The sequence below is a fragment of the Sinohyriopsis cumingii genome, chromosome 13 (assembly GCF_028554795.1).
Source record: "Sinohyriopsis cumingii isolate HCF-2022 chromosome 13, ASM2855479v2, whole genome shotgun sequence".
Taxonomy (NCBI): Eukaryota; Metazoa; Mollusca; class Bivalvia; order Unionida; family Unionidae; genus Sinohyriopsis; species Sinohyriopsis cumingii.
Window position 1 is genome coordinate 53,607,155 of NC_142973.1, and position 21,437 is coordinate 53,628,591.

The 21,437-nt window shown below is 36.5% G+C and overlaps 1 pseudogene across 1 annotated transcript; it reads right to left on the minus strand.

The window, feature by feature from the left end:
• Positions 1 to 966: 966 nt before the first annotated feature.
• Positions 967 to 16,650, minus strand: LOC149785573 (uncharacterized; annotated as a pseudogene). The gene is made up of 4 exons (XR_016425412.1): positions 16,375 to 16,650; positions 11,450 to 11,670; positions 8,286 to 8,414; positions 967 to 1,294 (listed from the first exon to the last, which is right to left on the minus strand). The product of XR_016425412.1 is annotated as an uncharacterized LOC149785573 (transcript).
• Between the last annotated feature and the right edge of the window lie 4,787 nt (positions 16,651 to 21,437).

A 21,437-nucleotide genomic window follows, 5' to 3' on the forward strand; every position in this document is an offset into this window, starting at 1 on the left:
TTAAAACCTATTTAACAACGGAAGACCCAATTGACGCTCAAGTGAGCCACTATACTAATGTAGTCCATGAATAAAAATGAATGCGAATGTTTTTTGTCTTGGTCAATGTTTGGTGAAATTTTAATTCTACCATTCTGTTTCATTCTGTTGAACTATTGCTAAAATTGAAAATCCCCGTATAGGAACTGATATAAATAAGAAATCTGAAAATTATGTGATATTAAATCTGCTTGAAACTCATTCAGTTTTCAACAAGTGTGACAACAAAATTGTAAAAGGGCTAATTCACACGAGTGAAAGAGAATGCGTCGATTTCAGCCAGTTCTACGCTTATGAAAATATTAACATAACATGTTTCGTGTAACGACACTCTCAAAATTTCAATTCGTATATAGGGATAATTGTATTGTACATGTAATAAAAGTCTTTATAAATAGAGACCATTTTTGCTAGACAAGTGGATTTCTTTGCAGGAAAAGTAACATTTATTTCTGTTTGTCTATTGGACAATTGGGGAAAATGAAATCCCATACACACAAATGTCTTACATACAATTGACAAACATCAGCTATAACTGCTGAATACTAACGTAACAGAAAAATATATTTCTTCTGTAATATTACTGTTAGCATGAAAGAACTATGTATTCCCTCAATCTATCCCACCGAGATAAAAGTAATCCATAGATAATAAGGTTTACCTTCTTCCATTATGCTCTTGATCTTCATGACCAACATCAGTTTTAGGTATGATAGGATTTAATTCAGTCAAAAAACATTTTATAAAAAAGCACAAAATCTTAAAATTACAATATCAAAGGTAAAGTGTAAAACATTTGAACAAACGTCTGAATATATGAGCTTATTTAAATATTACAGCTGAACCTCCGTTTAAGGACATAAAATATAGCCTTATACAATGTGTGCCATCTCATGAGGAGGACATAGTGATTGACATATCCTGTTTTGGTGTTAGGCAAGGTGGCCTTATAAAAGAACCGGCCTCTTTCACAAGGGCCTCTCAAGAAACGAATAACTGTAATTGAATGTTGGTCCTTTCACAGTAACTTGTGCATCTATACTTAACTGAACTATTTGTAAAAAATTGTTTATTTGATAAACTGATTCCTTCTTTGGACACCGTTGACAGCAATCCCGACATAGACACCCACAATGATGCAGACAACGACAATGGAAAGAACTCCTGCAATGATGCTGATAAGGGTCAACTTCCGAGCAGATTCGGAACTTTCTCGAGCACTGGCGATATCTCCCCGGGCAAGAGCCTATTTGGCCTAGAAGATAAAACACAACATTACATGTGTACGAGAATATTTTGAAAATGCATCTTTTGATGCACTGGGCTGATGCACTCCACTCCTCAACATTTATCATCCCTGGGCACATCGGCTAGCAATACATCCATTTACATAATTCTTAACAAGATGATGTAGGAAATTGAATAGCCAATCATATGCTTGATAGCTAACTACAGGTGAATCTGAAATCACTCCCATTGGTAACTGACATATGTCAGCCTGTGAATGGAAATTCACAAATATATGGATTGATTGTAGAGTAATGAAACTGTAGCGAGGAAAAAAAATGAATATATATATATATATATATATATATATATATATATATATATATATATATATATATATATATATATACACACACACACACACACATACACCTGTTGAAAGTCACCAGTGGGAAAAGGTTAAACTGGCATTTGTATTCTAGTGACCACACTATGCAAATTCATCTTTCAAACCTGGTTTATGAACACATGTCATGTTCCAAAATACATGTAACATAATTATTAAGACTTGGCACCGCTCAGCAACCACCAGTTCAAGCTCACCCTGTTGTCAAGCCAAATGCTGTAGCTAGGCACTTATTTCTAGTGGCAAAAGTACTTCTAGAGAAACAGCACCGACGTCAAGTACGAGATGAGTGGCGACAATACTGACGTCGAAAGTCAGATGAACTAGATCAAAATACTCCAGAGGCATTTACAACCATAGAACTTGAAACGGTACTATGCAGCATCAAATCAGGCAAAGCAGCAGGATATGACAACATCCTAAGTTCCTGAAGCATCTTGGCCCGAAGGCAAAGGAATGGTTTGCCGCGTTTTACACCCTGCTTGTTAGGGAAAAGTGCATGCCGACTTTGTGGCGCCAGGCAAAGATTATTGCGATCCCAAAACCTGGCATAGATCCTCACAATGCGGCGCGTTATCGGCTGATCTCTTTGCTTTCAGTCTTTTATAAGATACTGGAGCGCCTGATTCTCCAAAGAATTGGTCCTTTCTTGGACAATATCATAACTGTTCACCAGACAGGCTTCGGGCATGGCCGTAGCACTTGCGATCAAGTCCTTGCCCTGAATATGTTTGTTGAAAACGGGTTTCAGAGGAACCTTAAAACGGAGTTGTCTTTTTAGGATCTAACAGAGACATATTACACGGTCTGGCATGCAGGGCTGCTGTTGAAAATTTCTAGAGTATTGCCACGCTGGATAGTTGAGACTATTGAACTGTTCCTTCGTGACAGACGCTTCAGAGTGCACATCAGAGAGAACTGCAGCTCATGGGGGTGTCAGACTAATAGATTCCCACAAGGGTCTGTTCTTTTGTCTATTTTGTTTCATTGTCTATATTAACGACTTACCTGTAGCATATTCGAGCAAGTCATGTATGCAGATGACATTGCTCTCAGGACCCAAAGTCGCTCATTTACAGAGCTTCAAAGGGTACTGAACAAGGGTCTGGAGGATATTACGGACATCTTCAAGAAATGGCGCCTACAGCCAGACGCAACAAAGACAGTCTCCAGCGTCTTCCACCTTAACAATGCAAACATGAACTATGAGCTTTTCATCCTCCTCAATTGTCAGCAAATAAAACACGACCCGACACCAACATACCTTGGTGTGACTCTGGACAGATCACTGACATTCTACAACCATCTGAAGAAAACTGCAGCAACACGTAGCACTCGAAACAACCTACTCAGCAAACTGACTGGCTCAACGTGGGGCGCTAGTGCTCAGACACTCAAGAACTCAGCACTGACCCTCTGATATTCGACAGCCGAGTATTGCGCTCCTGTCTGGGGTCGATCATCCCACACTAAGTTATTTGATGTCCAGCTCAACACAACAATGCGCATACGCTCTGGAACACTACGTCCTACACCTATACCATGGCTGCCGGTACTCAGCAACATTCATCTTCCACATCTGCGTTGCCAGGAAGCAACCACAAAAGTGTTGGCTAAGGTCTATTCCAGTGAGAAACTTCCACTGTTCATTGACATCCCCTCACATCCAACAGTCCGCTTGACTTTGTGACGCAACATCTGGTTAGGTTCGTTACCGGAGAATATGACAGCTATTTTGGCATGGAATGTCAAGTGGTCTTCAACAGATGTTGTAAACTACAACCTCGTAGCTGAGCAATCTTTCTGCCCTCCTGGCTTCAACCTTCCACGTCATATGTGGACCACGCTGAACCGCTTTCGGAAAGGACAGGGGTGTTGTGCAGTCAACCTTGTCCGATGGGACTAGGCCACTAACTCTTCCTGTCTTCCTGTTGCTGTGGAGCTCTTCAGACCTTGTCACACAATGTGAACAACTGTCCAATGACAAAGTTCCCCGGTGGACTGTAGGCTCTGCACCTTGCTGATGACGAAGCTGTTAAATGGCTGAGCACGCACTGCACGCGATACTACTACTACTACTACTACTACTACTAATTATTATTATTATTATTATTTTTCATTAAAAGATTTTGTTTAATGCTCTATGCAAGAAAATTGTGCGTGTGTGATTTGGATTTTTGACGTCTTTTTAAAAAAAAGTCAGTCATATTTCTACAATATCTGCAGTGTGACAGTTTATAGTGCTGTCTGGCACTGGGGAATCATGCCACAAAGTCACATTATCCTGGCACCGCGACGACCAGTCCAAACACTAAGCTGTTAATGCTAAGCGCCAAGCAAGGCAGCTGCTAGTACCAATTTATAAGTCTTTGGTATGACTCGGCCTGGGTTCGAACCCGTGAGGAGGACGTTCTAATCACTTAGGCCACCGGAGCGGTCAACTAAATTGTGATATATTTACTCCAATCATTATTTTGATTAACCAGATGCTTCATTCCAAACATCAAAAGACATTCAGCTTATACGAGAGGCCTGTGATGACAAGGAAATAAAATGAAACGTTAAGTGTCTATTCATCGTAATACATACACTTAAATCTTGCCTATATTTACCAAGCATTTTTTAAATGAAGAATGACGCCTGACCTAACTGAAAAAGCTGTAACTTGTATCTGTCATCAAAAATGAACGTTTTTCTTCAGAGCACTGCTTAAAATTGATGTCATCAGCTATTATGTTCCTGATATTTCTAGCTGAAAAAATAAACTAAAATTGTTATCACGTCATATGCCTTGATCTAAACATTGGCTACCTCATCAAGCAAAGCAACCATCTTTTTGTTAAAACAACTCATGGTAACTGATCACAGAAAGTAGGAGACACTTATATACATAACGTATGTATAGGAAACCTAACCGGGGTAAAGTTAGAATGGCTATTGAGACCAGGTTAACGCTTTATAACGGCAATCATTTATGCAAGTTTGGTTGTATAGTATCAAGTTCTCTGCATTGATGAATAAGTTCTTCAAACAACATTCATGCTCCCTACCACTGAGGCTAGGACCTGATTCCTAACTTAAGAACTGTTCATATTACCACCTTTAAAATATATACACTGATTTGGCATTCCAAGAGGAACTAATCTGTGTAGTCATCATGAATCCATGGGTCTGTCCTTCACTCTACTGGATCCCCACCAGTGGATTCATAACTTGAAAAATGAATGAGACTTGTGATAGCTCATGGGTTTAAGTACTCGACTAGCGACCAGAACGTATTTGATTCGATTACTACCATCTGGAGGCTCGTTAATAATCATGGATCTTGCTCATATTTGAACTTCATTGATATGCGTTGATGTCACTATAATCGAACTAGTTTAATATTTTATAGATATAGGTTTGCATACCAAATCGCTTCAAAATGTGATTAGTAGTATGACCCCTAATGTGTTGATAAGCTCAAAAAATCAGATGCAAGATCACCTCTTTAATATACATGGATGTTGCTCAAAACTGACCTCACCCAGTGTCATGATGATCATGCATACTAAATACAATCCAAATATGATCAGAAATATTGTTTCTAAAGTGTACACGCGCTAAGCCAATTAGTCAGATTCTAATCTGATCAGTAATTTCACTTCTGGAGTGTTCACAATCTCAGCCAAACGGATGCGAGGTCACTTCATCAAACTGCGCTAATGGTGCTCACAGCCAAATTTATCCGAAATCTTAATGGTGTAAGCTAATTGACCAAATCAGACTGAAATCTGATCAAATAAATTGCTTCTAGAATACGAACAAGCTCACATAATCTGATGCAACGTCATAATATTACAGTGAAATCCAGATATAACATCCTTCAGTAGAATACGAATTCCGATATAACAAATGGCCATGGCGAGGCTCCCACACCTTTACAAGCTATTCACTCATTCTTCCAGAATGATTTTCAAGTTACTACGGACTATTATTGCCGACTTATTGTGTCCGATTTATTTCACTGATAATTGTAAATCTAATTTGTCTTCAACCATCAACAAGAACACTAATGCATCTTATTTGTTTCTGTCTTCAACGTAAATTGTTGTTCAATGCAGGTAGACAACAGATCGCTAATATCTTTCAATCAACAGAGATACACACGCATGCATCAAACAATGCCTTGGCTCAGGGGGAATGATTGCTGCAAATATTTTCTGCTGATTTATTAACAGTCATTAAATTAAAACCGCCTTTGTGTTGTCAGTCAATGATCAAGTGATAAATCAACCAGAAGACAACAATACATCATTTCTTTTCTTTGGAAACCAATACACTGTATCACCAATCTATATGCTGCGGATATCCAGAAAGTTCACTGACTGTTGATTAACATTTGTTTTCAGCAGTTTTGGTTATTGTCAAACATATTTGGCCCCCCCCCCCTTCATATTACCTCTGAAAGTTGACTCCAGAAATATGAAGATATACACATTATTTCGTTCATGTAAATCTTGAAGTCATCCTGTGGCCAAATGCATATACTTAAATCCTAATCAATATTGTTTTATTTTCTTAAAATGTAATCGAAACTGAAAGCATCAGCTTTCAATGATCCTGATATACATGTGCTAGTTGTTGTTGTAAAGATAATGTTTTATAGCTGAACACTGACTAGAACAGAACCATTTCAGATGTAGGAGTGCAAGCGATTACTATCGTAATCAAACATGCTACTGTACGCCCTGATTTCGCTTCACAGTAGTGCAAAGTTGTAGTTGTCAACTTATGAAACAACTAATATAGGACTTATTTCATTTATTCTTTCCTGTCTTTTAGAATTTGACTCAAAGCGATTTTTAGACTGCTCTTCGCCCATGAGATATAATGGTTTGCTCCCAAACTGTGTTTAGCCCTTTCACACCAGTTATTAAGTTCATCTCAACTACATGTACCATGAGAATACCCATGAACAAATTTCGGTTGTAGTATTTTTCAAGCCAAAATTCAAGATTCTTATTAGCATCCCTCAATGTTCTTTTGGGGGCATTTTATTGTTAGTCAAAATTCAGTCCCTTTCGACATATCAGCATAGATTAATGTTGTAGAAAATACAATGTTTCCTAAGTTAGTGTGAGTGTATTACCAAAAATAAAATATTTGGATTTAAATAGAATTGCCAGCAAAACATCAAGACATCGCGCGTCTTTATGCACATTTTCGATGGAATTACACACAATGAAATCAATTGTTGAATACATATGTATCTGTACTATCTATTCTCGATTAAATGGCTAATTTTCTTGTCCATGCATGTACCAATTGACGGTTTTCGAAAAATATCAACTATTAAAAATGTAATCACTGTGTTATTAATCATAATTTTAAGTTGATAACTGCATCACTGAAGCATGCAGTCTGTATACAACGTAGTTTTGCAGCCAATCCCCGAATATATGTAGCCAAGAGAATAAACATGCAATATTTTCCTCGGCTAACTGACTTGTGATTATACGTAATATACCAAGATTCCATTTTGTTGACCCAGACACAGGGATGCAGTGAAATATGCATGGATTGATCATAATCAAACTCATCCGGAATCTTACAGATAAAAGTTTACAATTATCAAATATATTTAAAATATGATTAGAAATATACCTTCTAGATTATTAAAAAGCTGAGCAAATCAGATGCAAGATCCATCTCATCAACATGCGTGACAGCCTCTTATAACAAATCGTTTGAAGTCGTGATGACATAAGTTTACACGCCAAAACAGACCAAATCTAATCAGAATTAAGGCCACCAGAGTGTACACAGCTCAGCTATCAGGTGCAAGGTCACAATATTAACATACAAGGATATTGCTTGTTATTGAATTCATCAGAGATCTTGATAGCATAAGCAGAAATACCAAAACATTATTTAAATCTGATCATAAATGAAGCCTCCTGAATATTCTGGCCAGGTGAACTAAAAATATGGTTACCTTTGGATACACAGAAAATGTGGCGTCATACAACCAACCTATCTCTGGAAGAACAAGTCTGAAAGACTAATGGCGATCACTCTTTATAACACTAAAATAATCTCAGATTGGAATTTGAATTCTCTGAGTTAACATAATCAGAGCTTTTTTAATTATTCATCAGCCTCGCAGTTTACATGTGCATTAACAGAGAGATGAAGAATGTAGAGAAACAGTGCTTGTCAACCCTTCAAGAAAATGAAGATTAAACAATGGGAAAATATACAATATAACGGTCTTCAAAGTAAATGGTTGTATAATGATTCTTTATAAAACTGGTTAAAACTGGCTATGAAACAGAATATCTTAAACTAGTTTTATTTAAACCAATGTCTAGTAGGGAGTCATTGTTTAAAAGTAATTTTTATAACATGACCACCAAAGAAATACTTACAAAATAGATCATCTGTGAACTTTTTTCTCTTATCACTTCCGATGTCAATAGAGCTGATAAAAAGATCGTAATTTTAGATTTATTGTCTATATATTTTAACTGACGTTCAAAATAAAAAATTTGACACGCAAGACGTATGATGAATAAGGCACTAGAGGATGCGTATAAAATGTACACCACATTATTATGACAGTTTTACATACATCGCGGGCCTTAATAATGGCAAATATCCCTGTTGGCCAAAAGCAGCAGATTGTCGCAAAGATAGCACGGTTCATGTAGTCTTGTGGGGCCTGCTGAGTGTTCATGGTCTGGTGTTGAGGTGCAGCAACCTAGAGAAGTATAAAATCATGAATGTGAAATGATTTGTTCTTCAGATAAAATCAAAATGTTATCAAGAATTACACAGGTCGCCTCTATTGACCTCTTGTAGTATCCAGCAGCCACTGTAAGCATTAGTTATTATGCAGAAAATAAAGTCTTGACCTAGGAAATGTTGACCCCTGTGTCAGAGTATAATAGATGTTGAAACATTTAAAAATAACATTTTTTTTCTATAACATCAGAGAGAGATATTATTATGAGTTCATATTCATGAGCTCTGCCTAAAAAGTAATTTTGAATGTCAGATTTTACTGGGAAGACGTATTCGAGTAAACTTGGAGTGGCAGCCATAATGACCACTCGGAAAAGCGTAGTTTATGCATCAATGTTGTCATTGATGAACCACTACATCTAAGGCCTGCAATGAAGTGCAGGAGTCCTACTTATTCACATCTACAACAATAAACTGTTTACATGTTGCTAGTAACCTGTCACAAGATACAATGTAAAGTCTTTCGTGTGGAATATTTAACATTTACTAAATATATTCCCTACTTCCATCAGAATGGTTAGAAAGGCCTTCTGTGTAGGCTAGAATGTGTGTAACATGGAAACATCTATGTAGTCATGAGCAACGGCATAAAATGTAGGTCAGTGTGACCTTTGCTTCTAAAGATGCAGTACTAATAGAAATATGTCGAATTATCAAGTTTCATGAGTCTCCTATATCAGTCCACAAGAAATAAACATTAAGCAAACCATTTCAACAATATTAGTAAAGCATGAACTATAAATTATAAGGACTTAATTTTGCAATAAGGCTGAGGTACTTATCAAAGTGCGTGCCCTTATCAAACATTACAGAGTATAGGAAGGATAATATGCATATAGCATACCAAACACTGATATAGTCATGAGGTAAATATAATACATTGACCCCGAGGTCCACGGTGCAAGCGTGCAATTCACCGAATAACTTCATAATTATTCATTCCAAGTGTGAACTGGAATTGTGTGAAGTAGAATGTTTAATGTACTGTACATAAACAAACATTACATCGAGTCTGGCTGCTGCGTACAGCGTTGCCCAAGGGTGTTTTGTTTTTGGCCAAGGTTATTTAAAAAAGATGTGTTCAGTTTATTCATTATTGCCCGCAAAACGTTCCCGCACTGAGAAACCCAATTACAACGAGTTTTCTTGCTGTATATTTCACCTACATCCAGAGTACTTATAGAGTAATTTCTCGTCTTATCATAATGCAATGAGCATAGTCAGGAAGCTGTCTACTTGAAGGGAACAATCTTCAGATGTACAAGTATGTAAAATATAAAATAGTAGTATTTTTGCTGTCTATTTTATGAAATAGAATTGTTTAGCTGATTTAATGTCTGCAAATTTATTTTAAGATTTGCATAGTCAGATCTATGTCACATTAGCAATGTTATCATATATACAATAGTCTGTATGGACAGAACGGTATGCTAATAAAATATGCAGGTTGATAACCTATTAAAATGTACTAAAAAACATCAACTTGCATTCCAGAGAAATATGCTGAGTACATATAAAATAAACTGTTACATTAAACATATTATAAATCTATTTACCTTATCATATGGGACAAAGGCCAATTCGCATTTTCTTGCAAGCAAAAGAATCATCGACTTTTCGGCCTAAGACACTACTTTGGGTTACTGAGAACTCAAAGGCATTCAGAATATGTCTTCGTGGTAAGAAATCAAGACATTCAGGTCTTTTGGAATTCGTTCGGAAGATTCTTTATTGTTGGTCATGCGATAGAACATTCAGGATTATTTGGAATTCAATTTCCAGTACTGTAAGTGTCTTTTGAATTTTCACTTTGTATTCAAAAACAACATTATTTGTTGATCTTACAAAACTTGTTGCTTTTCCTTTTTTCTGTTACATTAGAGAAACGAAACGCAATCACTGACAAACAATATATTTATAACTGTGTAAAACAATTCTGATCCTTAATTACCACCCTGCATATAGTTTATACTAGCTTGCAAATCGTAAATTTTCTCTATCAAATACTTTGTCCTTACTTATGAATTACAAATTATTCATTTTGATCGCCATGATCTACTGTTTTGCTAAGTTTTGAAACTGTTCTACAAAATTTTACACTTTTTGTATTGATAAATTTTGCATGATGAATAACTCTGTAAACGTAAACCTTTGATTCTCAGTAGTCAATATCATGTGTTACGTAACACTTGCTCTGTTTTAATTTGGAGAATGTGAGAGAACAGGTATTTTAGAAAATAAAATTATTTCAGTTCCTCATGATGTGAAAACTATTTATTACTCTGCTGAATCGTATTAATATGTGCAGATCTGACTCGTGACAAAAAGATTAGGGCATCTTGATATTACAAGTCTATTTACTAAGTTAACTCAAAATTAATTCAATATAATGGTTTTCAGAGTGATACTAAGTTACGTCAGTCAATGCATGATCACCTCATTAAAATGAGTGGTTCTTCCTCATTATCAGACTCGTGTGAAATCTTTATCATATAATCCCATATTCCAAGTTTAATCAAAGTCGGAACAGAAATAATACCTCCAGACCTGCTGTAACACCCGCTAATCAGATGAAATATCATCTCATTAGTATGCATAGATCTCACTCATAATTGAACTCGGCCGAGATGTTAATGATATAAACATATAATCAAACTTAAATCAAACACGTGACACGGTGAGTTAAAAATGCTAGTATGGTCCTGTAGTGTAGTGAAAAATGTGATATTTCATGCCCTGGAATGGGAACACTGCTTGCATTAGCAGCCACACTGAGTGTTTCATTATGGATGAATTATACCACCCATGTATGACTATAAGATTTGAAGTATTGTCAGTGACAAATTATGGGATTATAGCTTAATTTCACACCGATGTCTTCAATTTTTTGCTTATGAGAACAGAACCCGGCTATTTATTTGGACTTCATAAGGTGCTAATTTCAAAACTTTGGAAATGATGAGGATTGACTGAAGATCACACTAGGCTTACCACAAAAGTCTGTCCTTGCTGCGAAACGTAGCCATGCTGTGGATACTGTCCAGTATATTGAGGTGGATTATATCCACCCTGTGGAGCTGGGTACTGGCCTGCTTGCTGGTATGGATATTGTCCTCTCTGGGGATAACCAGCACCACCAAGATCTGACCCATAACCGACCATAGGGTGACTATCGAGTGGTTTTCCAGATGGCTCCTGCCCAGATAGCAAACCTGCACAAAAGTGGAACGCTTTTTTCATTGATGATAAATCCAAGAGACCTAACCCATCAAGCTCTTGTCAAATAAAAGGGTTGACTTTATTACTGGACATATCTATGAGAAACATTATATTTATTTTAAAAAAATTCAGCAGGAGGGTAACACAAAACAAAAAAGGAAATGGTACAGTAAATTTGCATGTTATGTTTATTTCCATTATGGGAAGTCCTGAAAGTTTAGAAATCTATGAAAATCTATTTTGGAACTCCCCATTTTTGGTAAAGTGCTATAAACATACATGTATCATTTGTACGCCTAAGGAAACCCTGCAGGAGATACCTTATTTAACCCAGGCATCTGAAAATAGTTCTTGAAAAAGTGAAGTTGAGTAGCATCCCTATTTTGTGATAGACACAAAATTACAAATGAATTTTGTGACCATTTTCTTCATATCATTCTTGATGGGCCAGTAAATCAAAAGTGGTATTGCTGTCCCCTGCCTGAAAATCACATGTAAGTGTAGACAATTCAAAACAACAGCAACTGAAATAGGACATCATCACAAATCTGCACATTTAAATTTCACTGTATCTTCTAAAGCCCCTTTACAAACACTTACTCATCAACCCAACCCCCAACCCCCACAGTGACAAAGTCGTATTGCTAAATACGTCATTTATATGATATGTCTACCTGCTACGGCTGCATACATGTAACTTACGTTCGATCACAAATAAATGTCATAGTAATCACAATCAAATTATGTACATTTTACATTGACTCTACCCTCCCCGTGACAAAAGTGTTGGGTGCAAAGGATAACACACTCTTCTTGCAACTAGTTTCCACATGGGCAATATTTATGAAACTCCATCAAGCAGTTGAAAAGGAAATGTAACATACAGATGAGTAGTTGGACCAAATAAGGTATCGTACTATCCCCGCTTGATGCCACCCAATTTCCTTAATATTTAACAGCACTATTAAGACATTACTGTTATATCAATGTAAGGGAAGCTCGTTGTCTTTCCCCGAGATATGCTGATATGCTGTATTCATTGACACACTGCAACCCGTATCGAGTTGTTTTCCCATACGAAGCAACGCACCTTGATTTTTACAATCTTATTTTATTACCTGTATGTGGTTGGATTTTTTTTTTCCTGCCTGGATAAGTCTGCGTGGCAGTGTGAATATTCGCATGATTGCAGTTAGAAACCCGCAAATACGCCTACACCGAGCATAATCGAAATTGTATTATCACGACTGATATAATAACGGCTCCATCCACCCACACCAATGGGTGATGGAAAATTTGGACAATCTTGGTCAATATATTTTCGTCAGAATTACACTCTACTGTGCGTGCGAATATTCCTACAATTGCAGTCAGCAACCCACAGATTCACCCACTCAAGCGTGTTTAATAATTGTTAGCCAGACACGCCAGGACTACACATAACCACGCGCGACTGCAACCTCTGCTGCCAATCGTGGAAATGTGAGGCCTTGGCTGCTGCAACGCCAGCTTCACAACTACACGTTTAAAGGGTTTTTTCAAAACTGAATGCAATTCGTTTGCACTTTATCAATTTTTGGTGCAGAAGTTAAAACTAACAAAAATGAAATTGCTTGTTCAAGTGGCAGTTGATTTTATATTTCTACCTCTTTGTAATTACAACGATCCAATCTATGTATAATTAATTGAAATATACAGTTTCTGCTGGGTTCATCTGAAATCATAGGGTCATATACATGGCATGACGAACCATTTTATTTATTAAGCCACATGTTTACAGGCTTTACTGCATGGCCAAGCTACGGGTTGGTTATTTTAGTCCTCAGACCTCCGGAGGGATTGGTGATGTAAAATATTGCTATTGATACAGTTCACGCTAGACCACGCGCTACTCTTACTTTGAGATGTAACTACTTTTACGCATGAGTCAGAAATTTAAAATTTCAGGATATTAAGTGATGCATACACATATGATCTATTCCAAGAGGGATTAAAACTTAAAAAGCGAATGTTCTGAAGGATTTAATGGCATGGGTCAAAAGAAGAAGGATTTTACTTACCACATGCATACTAAGGTCAGTCGATATAAATGTATTAATTATTAGCTAAGGGCCGATAATACGACTGAGCAGGAGTCCATTCTAAATAGTGCCTCGCACAGTTTTCTCTGCAACCGGTAATGTCAGAAAACAAAAATAAAAAGGGTGGAGAACTACTTGTTGGTCTTGAAAATTTCGATAAAAATGTATCTTTTAAAACTAAATTTACTTTTGCTCGTCTACAACGTGAGAAATTATATCCAGTTTTACATATACTCTGTGAACGTTATGAAATAATATCAACCCGAAAATGGCCGTATGTTAAAAAGAAATCTAACAAAGAACACACTCTAGCGTCCTCTAACAAGTATGCAATAGCTTTTCAAAAGAAAAATGATGCTATCCGTCTCGGATGATTCCAACCAACGTTAATAAAATGCATACCTCTGTAATCTATTTATAAAGCATATGATGTAGAGACAAAAGCTGATTGGTCGTAAATTACTTGAGTTTCAATGTAATAACAGTCCGATTGTTTTGCCCAATCATTTAATTTTCAGGTGGGGTGGGGGTGGGCCTGGGACATTTTTTGGAGAAAAAAGAAATTTCCTAGTACTCAAACAGCTTGAAAAATATTATTAGTCTTATTTAAAGAAATAGAACTAATTTTACCCATCCATAATTTTAGTAGAACAACAATTTCTCTAGAGACACAAGATAAAAAAAGAAACATCCTGGTTTTGAAAGAAAATCACAGGCCACCTCCATCCATTACCAGAAAATTGAATGGTAGGTCGCTAAAGAAGCGGAGTTTTGAAAAGACATTGGGCGAGCGTTACAGTTTGACGAGACGAAAAATCACAAGGAAATATTTTCTATCTCTTAACTTCTCAGAGGTCTAATTGATAAAGATATGTGGATACGCTTAGAATTAGGAGTGTTTCAGCTGCTGGATCTTCAAAGAGAATGAGGCATGACATAAAATATCTTAAATTGTTGTTTTACCATCGCTTTAGTTCCCATATCAGTCAGATCACAGTTCACTGTGATATCTGAAGAAGTAACTATATTTAGTTAAACATTCGAGGAGTATCTTAGGCAAAGTTATATTTTGATAGCTTTCAAAGCAAAAATCTAGAACTCCATAGCAACCAGATAGAAAATACATTTTTTCATGTTTCCTCCCACACACACGCAAACAAAGATACGCTGGTAAACTTTTTATCAAATTATTGGAGAAAATATTTATTATGTCATATTCTACAAAAGAATGTGTGTATCTTGGTCCCATTGCCAATCAAGTGAAATACACAACTTTTCCACCATCTTCAAAAAGAACAGTAAATGTTGTCAAACTTTCAAGAAGTGTTCAAAATAATCTATTTTAGCTAATGTTGTTTCGTTTAATCTCCTGAGCAACCAAGAATATCGGACATCAGCCGGGTAATGATTTGTTTAAACATTGTGAACGCTGTTATGGTAACTTATTTTCTTTTACAGTTTCTACAAAGGCTGCGTGTAAGGAGAACAAGAAACTGTTGGCTAATTATGTTGGCTGAGGGGGAGGGCACATTGGTTGTATTTTTAAATTTACTGTTATTTCAATATAAACCTAGTGAGCCATACTTGTTTTTATTTTTATATATGTTTGGTTTACTTAATAAGTACTTTCATTTTTTAAAAGAGTCAAAGAGCTACGCCCTGTTCAAAATATGTCTGTGTATGTTATCACGTGCGCGAGGGAGACAGACAGACAGAAAACAGAGACGTAAACATTCGATTGATAACAATTTGAGATGATCCCCATGATCTCATTCACAAAAAAATTACTTGCTTTATCCACTGCTCTAAACATGCAAATAAACTCTTATACTTCAGGGAGAGTACATTTAGTATGTGTTGAAACTATTTCATCCGATCAGTGACACATACATAAAGGTGAAAGCATCAACATCGCTCTCATTCCCTTTATCCTTAGATAACGAGTTCGATTTGTCAAGTTATCATCTTAGACGAGGAAAGCCTTATGGCCATCGAAATTTGGCAATCTTTAAATGAGATTTTCTGTCGTATTAGAGTTAACATAAGCTTAAGTTTTCGACATTTTGAACCAACAGAAATGAAAGCAAAGTTGTCTTTTTAAAAACAATTTATGTAGAAGAGCCCATTTAGTATCAACATTAATTAATTACCAGAACGCCTGTGATTGTATCCAGATAGGATTCCCAAATATGCATGCTTTAGAAAACATAAAGACATGAATGAGATTTTTTTTTAGTAGGGTTTCTTTTTCAACGACAAGAATACAAAAGTGATAGACTATAAACAAGTTGCTCTCCGCCATTTTATAGATTACTTTCAGATATTAGCCCACTGGAACGCAGGGGCTCGTATTAGTTCTTGCAATTTATGCACTAGTACTATACATATAATAAGTAAATTACAAGCAACTATACGAACCCATGTGTACTGACCGTGGGACAACGGCCTTGTCAGAAAATAATTAAATGGGGCGGTGAACGAATTGCTCATATTGTTGGTCTAAATGAAGTGTTGAGCTCGTCTGTTTTCGATAGAAGAAAGAAATGAAAAATTGTTCATGCCAATGAAATCAATCACCGTCTCCAAGACTTAAGAGAAAGAATAGTTTTGTCTTACCTGTTCTCTCATCTGCCATTGCTCTTGTTTTCAGTTTTTCACACAAAATCTTTGTTTAGTTCTTACGAAATCCTGCTTTTTGTCACCGAGCAAGAAACGTTCAGAAATCCTCCTGTTGCCTCAATATTACTTGTAAAAAATAACCCCATAAAAAATCTTCCGGTTACCACAACAGACTTATGAAACATATCACCATGAAAAACTTCCTGTTACCACAATACTATTTATAAAACACGACCCCATGATGTTTCAGTAGACTTCATTTTTTTAAAATTCTACTTAACGAGTTAAGGAACGCAATGCATTGCTTAAGGTGGATGGTTTTCATATCCGAAACACACCCTCAGACGTGCATGGTATTTCCGATCTGACCTATGACGAGAGACATTACTGGTAGCGGAAAAAGCGGAGATCTATTTGTTGGTCGACAAGGCAATTCAGAGAGAGTTACCGTGGGTAGTAAGATATCAATATAATTTTTTTTAAATCGGGAAATGTTACATAAAGGCAACATATTTCATTAAAAAAATTCGAATTACATCAATTTAATTAAGATCTGTGTATGTAGATCCATTAAATTATTGCGATTGTGATAATTTTATAGTATCTTTTATTACATGACATATTTATTTCTAACCCCAACCCCATAAACTTAAATTATATTCTCTAAGTCTAGAAAGCACATATAATGAATCTGAAGGGATGTCAGGGTTCATTAGCAAACCTTATACAACGGATAAGAACCCGCACTGATACGAAACTCGGTAATTATATAATTTACCCTTGACTACCCCCTCCACCAGTTATATACCAATTTGTGGTCTAATAATTTTAGTCGTGTGACAAATTCTTCCTTATTGTTTAAATTGTGAAACAGGTGAATTGTTGACATTATGCTTATCACGTTTTAAATATTTAACATAAAAACGATTGGAGCTGGATGTGGCATAAATGGGATTTGATGAGTTACTTAAGTAATCTTGGACGAGTCCATTTATTGACGAACAGTTAGATCTCCGCTTTGTTTCTGACATTCCTACTTATTCCATAAACAATGTCGATCAACTAACGCTCTCGGACTATAACGAAATCGGACTACCCGATTCGGCCCATAACGAAATCGGACTACCCAATTCGGCCTGTAACGAAATCGGACTACCCGTATCGGCACACTACGAACTCGGCCTATCAGTCCAGAATCTATAGAATAATAAAGTCAATGTAGGCTAATGACAAGTTCAACCCAAAGATATGATCCAGTACAGTTCTTTGTCAACGGTCATCTGACATTTTTTTAAATCATTGTTTCATCGTCAATGGTCATTTCATATTTTGACCGCTCTGGTGGCCCAAGTGGTTAGAGGATCCGCCTCGGACGCGGTAGGTCGTGGATTCAACCCAGGCCGAGTTATATCAAAGACTTAAAATATGGTACTCGCAGTTGCCTCGCTTGGCGCTCTTCATTAAGAAGTTAGTGTTAGGACTGGTTGGCTTTGTGTTAGGATAATGTGACCGGGTGGGACATGATGCTACATGTTTGCGGCATGATGCCCCAGTGCTTGACAACATCATAAACTGCCACAATGCGGACATCGTAGCGATATAACTGGAATTTTAAAAATCCAAATCACGCATACACACACATTTCAATTTTGATTTTAAAATTATTGTATATTTCTATGTTCAGTGCATCAGTTTGTTTTTACTTTCCTGTGAAAGGGCAAGTCTGCAGGTCATGTATACATTCAATATAAACTAATAAAATAATAGGTGTAATTTTCTAGAATTTCATTACACAAACCGTTAAATGGTGATTATTCACTTTATATTGAGCCTAATATACCCATCTTATTGAAATATTAGTATATACACGCCCCAAGAAGCACATACGGCAAAATCAATGTTAAATTACGTAGACGTTTTTGGACGAGGTAAACCTTATGACCTGATCCCGTACACACAGCATAAAATGTCTCGTGATGTGATGTCGCGATGAGAACTGAGAGTGTTGTGAAGGAAATAAATCCAACTAACCTGATATTTGTTATGACAGACCCGGTGTCCTCATTTCTTGACCCAGTTTTGGTCTTGATAACCACTGTAAAGGTGAATAGTGACCAATAATTTTCGTCTGAAATATTTGGATAACGGGGCCGGATCAGCTCGGGGGGGGGGGGGGGGGGGCAAAAAATTTCAAAACAGCACCAAACCAAAAGTCAAATAATACCCAACAAATGTTCGCACGAATAAAACGATGGTCAAATTTCAAGTGAAAAGTGATTACGTTTGTGTGTATGTTTGTATGTGTACGTTTTCCTTAAGCCCTGGGGTTGGTGGTCCGAACACCCTGGACCTCCCCCCTCCCCATTCCAGCCCTGTGACATTTATGACATGGTGTAGATGATTCAATGCAACAATCAGGACTTTTCTGACTTCCGTTAAGACATATTTATAATACAATTTAGAACAAGTAATATTTAATTTAATTTGAGTAATTTCGCGTACGTGACCCACTTTGATATACACTTTAACTCAAAGAGTAAACAGTTGGCAAGAAAAGCCTGTGATATGTTTTTACCATTTATTTAGTGGATATTGGGAAAATATTACAGTCAGTCGTTGCTACTGCCAAAAATCTGAACATATTGCATCAGTAGCTTTGAAACATTCATCTTTGTTGGTTGTTGTTTTTGTGGGTTAAATGACGCTGCGTTTTACATGGATGTAAAATTTACCTTGGCGTTGTATATATGCTCATAGGCGGCATTCTGCTGGAGTCAAATATCTGTATTATATTACTGTGGTTTTCTTACCTCTGATTCAGACTACAACCTGTTGACGTTGTAATACAGAGTTTCTGATAATCTTATCGTAGCCTGAAACTTCAGTAATATAATTGAACATAATCCTAAAGAATTTCCATTGCAATGAAGCGACAGGGTATCTTTTGTGACGTCATCAATGAATGTGGCAATACAATTTGGCTGGTCTTGGACGCTGGTATTAGCGTAGTCGTATTCCGTATACATAAAATTCTTCAGAAATAAACATAACTGTACCTTACAAGATTTGCCTTAATAATGTCACTATAGTCACCAAAGAAACTTACGATTCCCATATTGATTGGACCCTTCTCGTACCGATCGTACTCTTTGTGATAAAATATTTCGTATACTCTGGGAAAATTCAAATTGGCTTTGCGAGCACTTGCTAAAACTAGTTTCTACAAGAAGACATAAACTGCAAGAACAAATTTCCAAGTTAGATTGTAACTGCGGCAAATAATAATCAGGCAGCTTGCTAATGTGGCACTTAAAGTTTTGATGTAAAACGTTTTTGCGCCTACTTTGTAGCCACTTGGATTGTATCTGAATACTTCCGTACTTCTTATGCAGAAGTCTTTGCGATAGCATCTTCACCAGTGATGATCACAGGCTGAAATAAAGTTTGAAACAATGTAAGGTTTCATAATCTTGCTGGTTAACAAACTTTTTCTCTGGCTAAGTCTATAGGTAATGCATACGGGCTGATACCAGGGGCTGTTGCCAACTCAAAGCCGCCTACCGTGGGTGGAATAATCGAAAACAATTTTGCTAATTTATGTTTCAGTTTATGCGCTCTCATGAAGTTTTCCAAAATAGCCTTCTGATCCAATATTATAAGATATAATTTGTTCCAATTAGCATTAAAAAAATAATGATAGTATACGAAAGGCGGCAGTCTAAAATCAAAATATAAACTTAATCATCATCTGCGGGCTAAGTCGTCATTTATTTTGTAATGTAAAATCAATACGTAATATCTTCATATGCCATTACTTGCCATGGTCCATTAATCCTGTTTTATGTAAAATCATCTACCATAATTTTTTACGTAAACAAAAACATAGACAAATCTGAATGGTAGTATGGTAAAATGAGTGTCGAGCTCAATTTATGAGCATTACAATAACAAAGTACACAGATAAAATTTGTTTTCCAACCAGAGATCGTAGTGATGCTAAAATCTCTTGACGAAACTGATCTTGTCTGAGCATATCTCGTTATGTTGAAAAAGCGAGCTGGGTCTTTGTAATAACCATGCAAGTGAGCTCATACTCTTTTTACCATGCTATTTTTTGTTGAGGGTCTAGTTGATTTAAATTTACTGTGTGACCAGTAAATCGATAAATTTTGGTCATTTCTGAATGTATGGTAAATAGTAAGTATCGCTTTATCATTACGTTTCTTGTGATAGGCATGAGAACGCCGACCTGCTAAACCTAGTTTTAGTCAGAGGACAGAAAAGTCACATTTCCCATCAAACACATCTAGCGTGCTACACCGTTACAAACATCTCTTAAGAAACCTATGATAATATTCATTTCAGTTAAATGGCAGCCAAACTCACATTTCCCTCCTCTAGCATATTACAAAGTTAAAAGAAAAATCAGACTCATCCTGTGAAAAAAATATTAACCAATTTTTACACAACAACCCCCCAACCCAACCCAACAAAATTTCAAACCTAATGTTACATTCCTATTTGTCTCTATACTGTTACTTTAACCTGTTTAACAAGAGAAGCCGCCACCCCCACCCCCCTTTCTTTTTTGATGCTCAAGTGCCTTATTATACTACTGGGGCCAATTAACAAAAATGACTGAATGTTTTGGATTTGGTCAATGTTTGGTGAACTTTGGTATAAAGTTGAAGTACATTATGATTTTATATATTTTTACCAATTCCTTTAAACGTTTAGCACCAGCCAACCTATCCCACAATGAGGATGGAGCTGCCAAAAGTATCAGGGAGCCTTTAATGTACTGTCTTGCTCTATCCCATTAGGGTTTATCATACAGGTGGCTATATGTATCATATTAGCTGTATGTATCTAAATCTATATGTACATGCGGTGAGTATCAGCAGGTAAGTGTCGTTTGCTGGCAAGCGTGTAACCGCCAACCCATAGTATTATTCCTATTCAGTTGAATATGGACGTTTATTTGGCATAACATCAATGAAAACAGTTTCAACCTACTGCGCCCTATCGTGTACCATGACGACAGCACAAGCACTCTTCAT